The sequence below is a fragment of the Poecilia mexicana genome, unplaced genomic scaffold, assembly GCF_051168715.1.
Source record: "Poecilia mexicana isolate PSO_F unplaced genomic scaffold, ASM5116871v1 scaffold_1, whole genome shotgun sequence".
Taxonomy (NCBI): Eukaryota; Metazoa; Chordata; class Actinopteri; order Cyprinodontiformes; family Poeciliidae; genus Poecilia; species Poecilia mexicana.
In genome coordinates, this window is record NW_028263370.1 from 14,622,079 (window position 1) to 14,629,182 (window position 7,104).

At 37.0% G+C, this 7,104-nt stretch overlaps 1 long non-coding RNA gene across 1 annotated transcript; it reads left to right on the forward strand.

Moving 5' to 3' along the window:
* The first annotated feature begins 419 nt into the window (after positions 1-419).
* LOC148161110 (uncharacterized) lies at positions 420-3,266 on the forward strand. The gene is made up of 3 exons (XR_015762716.1): positions 420-1,363; positions 1,936-2,000; positions 2,341-3,266. It is a non-coding gene; the product is annotated as an uncharacterized LOC148161110 (long non-coding RNA).
* Positions 3,267-7,104: the final 3,838 nt, after the last annotated feature.

Here is a 7,104-nt window from a genome sequence, read left to right on the forward strand (position 1 = left end):
CTGAAGGACCTACCAAAAAAAAAAAGGCAACTACTAGCAACTAATTAATGCAATATCACCTATATGGAGCTAAATGTGCAAAATGTATGAAATTATTTGGAGTGGGCAACTCAAAACTGCTTTTATTTGTTGTAATTTAAAAAAAAAAAATCTAATTAGCAATGTGTAAGTGTAATAAATATAATTATTATAACTGTATTTCAGCAATATTTGAGCAGGAGCAGGGGCAAACGTTGTTAAAATGAAACAATTACGTGAAGTTGTACATTTTTGTTTAAATGTTGGTGCCATAGCTCGGTGTTGTCTTCAAGACTATCAAAATCATAACACAGGATGGCTCAAAGTGACTAGTATCTAAGATTAAGGTAGTAATAATAGAGGGAGCTGGGAAGAATAATTCATAACCTGAATTCATAAACAAGTTTTTTTTTTTTTACGGTTAAATTGTTTATCTTAACTTTAATCCCACGTTGAAAATGTGAATTGCTGCTGAATGAACAGCATCGTATAAAATGATTCATACTTACCCTCCTCAGTGCACCTCAAAAATGAAATGAAGTTAAAACAAGTGACAATGTAAAGACGAGATTAAAGGAAATTTTTGAAGTAGAAATAAAAAATATCTCATAAGCTTGTCTATATTGATTATCTCTATCAAAGTATGAATGCTGCACAAACAACATTCTTTGCTTGTGAAGGTCTAGTCTAAGTGTTATTGTCACTGCACAAATTCAATCTCTACATGAGCTGAAGTCTTAATACGTCGTAATTTTACCACCTTACTGAGTTTTATTTCATCTTCTGGAAGTGTTTCAGTGAGTTCTGACCAGATCCTCATGTGGTGAATAAGAATAATGAGGCTCCTTCTTGTAAAATTACCAATTTTTTTAAAGGTTTTATTGGCTCTAGTGACCTTTATTTGATAGTGAATTGACAGGAAAAGGGGGTAATGAGAGAAGGAGGAAGACGAAGGTCACCAGGCCGGGACTAAAGCCTCTATATGTGGGTTGTGCTTAATCCCTGCACCATCACAACACTCCAAAATGATCAACCTTCTGACCCAACAGCGTTTGTGTTTACCTAAAGAGGCTAAATTCATTCATATTTGCCTCTGCTATTAATACCAAGATCTGAAAACATTTTACACTCTGACACTTATGATGTATTCCAAGCCCAATGAAAAGTAATGGCATATTTACACTTTTCGCATATTTACACTTTTCGGTTGCCCATATTAATAAAGGTAAATTCTGTTGTTCAGAAATATTTCCAGGTGTGAAAAGCAGAGGAAGGCCTCCCATCACTCCTACTACAAGAAAGCTGCAGCTGCTAAGCTACAAGAGACGCTAATTGCATCAGTTTGGTAAACGGAGTTGCATTGTCTCCTTACTCTGTTTCTGCTTCCCAACTTGCAGAAACAAGACAGAGAAACCATTTTATTTATGTGTCTTTTAGTCTCCAGATAATATTACTATTATTTGAGATGTGAAGAAAACAATTATTCCAGGGTTTTACAAATCAGTCAGAGGTCAGGATCAGACAATATTGCTTGATCAGCTTCAATTTCTGAATATTTTCCTTCTCATTGAACGCATCAAAACTCCCACTGCTTTTGTCTTTATAAAAACATTGAACAGTTGCCCATACACTGTACTTTTTTTATTATTATTATTATTTCATTTAAAAACTAATTTACCTGTTGAGGATCTTTGCTTTATTGCAGATGAACCTGTCATTTATTTTCTCTAGGATTCAAAACTGTAATCTTCATCTAAGAACCTGGCATTTCTCTTCTTTTTTATGTCCTAAAAATGTATTTGGAAGGTCAAATCTCAAAGAAAACCAAAAATTGGCATTAGCCAAAAAAAAAAAAAAAAGATAAATAAATAAACCTTGATCGGCTCAGGTTCTACTTCACCCCTCTGTGTTTTTCAGAACAAGCCGCTGCGAGGTGTAACTGCTGGAGCCTCTCCTGAAGAAAAGTGCTGCTGCAGAAATGTGTAGGTTAAAGAGTCTCCATGACTGTGTAGTGGGAATGTACTCAGCTTGGCAGCAGAACTGTGAACACACTCCACCCCTGCTCTCCTGTGCCAGGGCCGGGCATTCCTCACACCTCCAGTGGCCGCTTGGTAGCCGCTCTTTTTCTCCCTCTTTCGCTCACAGCAGCTCACACAGACAAACTGTCTTTTTATTCGTATGCAACTACTCGAAACTAACTACTGCCTTCCTTCCTTCCTTTCTTACTCCAGCCGCATACATTTCCTTCATTTCTTCAGCCCTTCATTCTTCCCTCATTTCCGTTTTTTTTTTTATTATTATTATTATTTTTTCCTTCCACAGCCCTCCATCTCCTCCACTTTTGGGTCTGATTTGCATGGCAGAGCGTAAAGGATGCAGACAGTGCGAGGGCCCTCCCATGGCCGTGTCCGTCCAGGCTGCAGCGGGGCTCAGATTTGTAATGCTAGACAACACTCTGCTACGCAGGGATAAAACCTCAGCCGCCACGCACAAAAAGAGCCTTGTCTTTTTTTTTCTTCTTCTTCTGTTTTTTTCTTCTACTTGTTCATCTCCTTTGCTTTCCAGTGCCTGTGTTGCACTTTTCGCAGGGATGTGCGGCATTCCCAGTGCTATCTGTTTCAGTGAGGAATGAAGATTGCAGAGAGAGAGAGAAAAAAATATATATTGGGACGACAGAGTCTGATGGATGATGTGGAGGATTGTTGTTTTCTGTCTGCCTCTCTGCAGCAGGGTGGCTGAGGCCTACAGCTGAGAAGTCTTACAGAAAATAAACTCTATTCTTATTGTCCCCTTTTTTCTTTCACTGATTTGCAGTCGTCATACTGTTTAAAGTATTTGTGAAATTACAATCAAAAAAAAAAAAAAAAAAAAAGAAAATGATCATTTTCTTCTTTGAATTTGATTGATGTTTTTTCACATTTTCATTAAGAGGTGGCATTTTTGTTTCATATTGTTGGGACACTTTGTTCATTGTTTTGGCCTTTATTTATGCTTTTGTTGCATCTTCCTTTGAAAGAGAGAAACATTTTAAGGCAGAGGAAAAATGACTAATGCAAAAAATTGGGTTCCTTTCTGTAGACACAAAATGACATATTCTTTATTGATGGTTATTATCGACTTATCAAACGTTTTGTATTTGTAATGCACACACACACAACTCTGTGCACCTGTTGACTTCTCTTGATCATAAAACTCCATATTGTGTCTTTAAATTGAATTTAAGGAATAAATTATCACTATTTCTCACCATTTTGGGGGGGGCTTTCATTGTGGTGATTTATTGATGCATCACATTTTAATATTTTTATTAATCTTTTTTTTTTTTTTTTTACATTCCTATTTTATACCTCAATCTTACACAGAGCGCTCTGTGTGCAGTTAAAAATTTAGTTTAAATGTGTTACACACATATTTGATAGGACGTCAGTGCCATTCCCTGACCTGTTTTCAGTTTAATTAATTAGAAATAATCAGCCTCACCAAGTCTTGCAGTTATTTTTCCTGCGTGGGATCTAGAAGTTGTTTTCTTGGAGTACAGCGTGTAATTATTTCTAGCTTTACAGACCAGCATGTTGGCATCAGGAGAAAGTGCTCCTGTGTTGCCCGAGCGCCTCTCTGCTCACTCTGAGGTTTTTCTTTGGTGGGGGGGAACTTATTGCCCACATGATGCTGGCTCTTAAAGCAGCGTGCTACCAGAGGCATTGTGGTCTGCAGTTTAAAGGGGGCTGCGGCTACATACAGGCGCACTGCTCAGGGCTTTCATTAACCCCCAAAGCTCAGCCTAATTGACGCTTACAAGTTGCGTGATTAGGACGCCGCTGCCTGCCAACGGATGCCCCGCAGTTTGTTTTGTGACTTTTGGATCTAGCCAGCATCAAATGGTGTTTTTTTTTTTTTTTTTTTAAGCTATAGTGTTCTTCCAAGAAAATAAAAAAAGAAATGCCTAAGTCTTACTGTGTGCGCTCTTTCTCTCTCTTTTTTATTGATTTAAGTAGCGTTGATAAATGTTTATGTTTGGAGTTTTTTTTTTTTTTTTTTTTTTTTTAATTCCCACTTTACTTAGATTTTGATTTATACACGTTTGGTTTTTAATCCAGATCCGCAAACTTCGCTCTTGCTTGCACTGCAAGAGACGCGATGGAGACGTTGAAACGAGGTCAGCTTGTACAAATACACGATGACTCAAGATGAAATCGTTGTTTAAGTTGTGGTAATGCATAAAAAATAAATAAATATTTACTGCTTGCGCGAAAAAAAATGAATGGAAAACAACTGTATTTCGTATATTTTCAGTAAAGACCGCTGTGGCGTTTCATTTGTCGATTCAGCCACTTGATTTTTGCATCATATTAGTTGTGAAGGCCTTTCAGTTAAAACTCCTTAAGCATCCATAAAAAAATGATCTTTAAATGAGTTATGCCAAAATTTCCTTTTGCGTACGAACAGGTTTGCATTTTAGATTAAATTTATTTTTATTTTTTGTAAAATATATATAAATTGTTAATTACAAAACTACAAAAGATTTGGAAATCGTATTGATTTCTTCTCCCACCCCAATGAAGTTTTTTTTTTTTTTTTTTTGTTTGTTTTATATTATCTTGAGATAAAACTAATGATTAAAAGCAACTAAGCTTTTTTTTTTCGTTCCATAGACACCACTTTCCTCACCTTATTGAATTTCCTTAATGATCTAATTCTCTGAAACCTTGCAGTCAGGGCCTTTTGCAAAAGTTGGCTCTACAGTTGGTCAAGGCGCTCTTCGGTGTGCTGACTGCGCGCTGCAGTTTGCGCTTTAATTACGAGTGAAGGAAAAAAAAAACATCTGTTGAGGGGATTATTTGGAGGGTTTCAGAGGCCCATTTTGGGAGTTTTCCAGTAAACTGATCATTTTTACAAACGGGCCATCGCGGGCATGCCTGAGTTTAATATCCAACAGCATCTGTAAGATGAAAAGAAGACGACGAAAAGCATGCAAAAGTAAGCAATTAAAATGTAAATACAATTATTTTAAAAAGACGAAGAAAAAATCTAAAAATATGTTAAATAAGTTTTTTTAAATTAATATTTTCTTCTTATTATTATTATTATTATTGTTGTTGTTGTTGTTGTTAGTGACATTGTGGTTGTTTGAATGCATTTTCTTTACTGCTTTAGTAAATTTCTAATCAGCGTTTTGTAGTCAACTTTTATTGTGATGATTATTATTTTAGAACATTTCTAATTTATTTAATTGATTTACCATCATCTGACCTGTTTTACCAACTTTATTTATTTATTTATTTATTTATTTATTTATTTATTTGATAGATGTTTTCTTTGTTACTTTAACGTCTCGTGAAATGTTTGACCTATAAGCTGTCTCACTAAATATCATTTTAAGGAAAGACAACCTGTTCCAATTTTCACATTGTTGTTAATGTTTAGTTTCCGGTAATTGTATTTATCATCAATTCAATGCTTGTTTTAATTGTATCTTGGATAGTAAAAGGAAAGTTAAACATTTGTAAATTTAATCTGCTGTTTTGATTTTACATCAATTGACTGTTTTGAAGATAATCCGGTGAACCCAAGCAACAACCTTCCATTGTTGAATGTATATGTTATATAAAGTCTATTTTTCTAAAGAAAAAAAAAGTGTATTTGTAGCAAAAACACACAGGCATACACACACGTTATTCACTTAGGCACATTTGTTTTTCATGTAAATCTGAAGAAAAAAAAACGAGGCTAAAATACAAAACAAACCTTACAGATGACTAATTCATGGGGCCAAATGTGTTAGGGGGGTCAACGCTTAATTATTAATAATTCGCCATGTTGCAGGAATGTCATCAGACGTCTGGTTTACAGGGCATGATGACGACACGCACACACAAATGAACACACATGAACGCGGACAAGCAAAAATAAATAAATATGCAGGTGCCGCATTAGTCACGCAAATGTTTATTTCATGTGTGAAGTAGGACCTTCTAAATTTTGAAGAGCCTGAAATAAATATCCTTGCAAATAGAAAGCTTTGTGTATTCAGTTCAGTCCAGTTGTTGTTTATGTTTTATCAGATCAAAATATTTTATTTATTTATTTATTTATTTATTTATTTATTTATTTATTTATTTATTTTTACTGTTTGACAAAGGGCCCCATGCTGAGACAGCTCCATGTCTCTTTGACAGAAGTCTGTCCTTGCATGGGGCCCTTCAGGGGTCACGATTTTTGTTTGAAGCAAAGCCTCCATTTTTTTTCTGCATTAAAAAAATTTGTTTTTAAATAATAATCTGACAAAATTCTTATTAGAAATAATAGCTTATACACGTATTTCCACAACTGTAGTGCGTCTTCTGCTTCTTTTTCTGCGGCTTGCTCGTGTGTTTACGTTTCTGTGAACTTATTTCCCCAAAAAATCAAATCTTCCAAGCTGATCTCTGCACTCGTGTAATCTCTTGGTGACGTTCCTTGCACAGATCTGTGTCAGGGAGCTAAAACTTCTTAAACCCCAGCTTAGCATTACCCAATCAGAAGTCTGATTAACAACCCATCAGAATGTCTTTGACCTGATGAGCTGCGCGTATCCTCCTCCCCTTTGCTCCCCCAACACCACGATAAAAAAAAAAAAAAGAAATGCGTATTAGAGGAGTCTTCTTGTTCTGATCATATTTTCCCTCTTTTTGCTTGAGCTCAGCTCTAAGTTGGACCAGGATAAGTAAAGTGTGTTGACGGAATGTGCCGGAGCCAGTGCAGCCTGTAATAATCCCCCCCCGCCCCCCTTCCCCTCCTGCAGTCCGTGATTTTAGCCCCTGGTGCTCCTAATGCTCCTAAAGCCCCAGCTGCTCCCCCGTGGTCGCTGCGCTCTCTCCGCGACAGCCTGCGCACCGCTCGCTTTATTAATAATTCACCCAATAATTCCCCGGTTCGAGGTGGCTCACTGTGAACCAACTCATCCACACAACCACCGTGTGAGATTCTGATTGTGCACGCCGGTGAGGTGAGCCGTTCGGTCGGAGCGCTTCCCTTTCCCAGCACGTTATCTCCGCCGCAGTCCGGGACCCGACCGACCGACCGACGTGTCGCTGCTCTGCCAGCGTT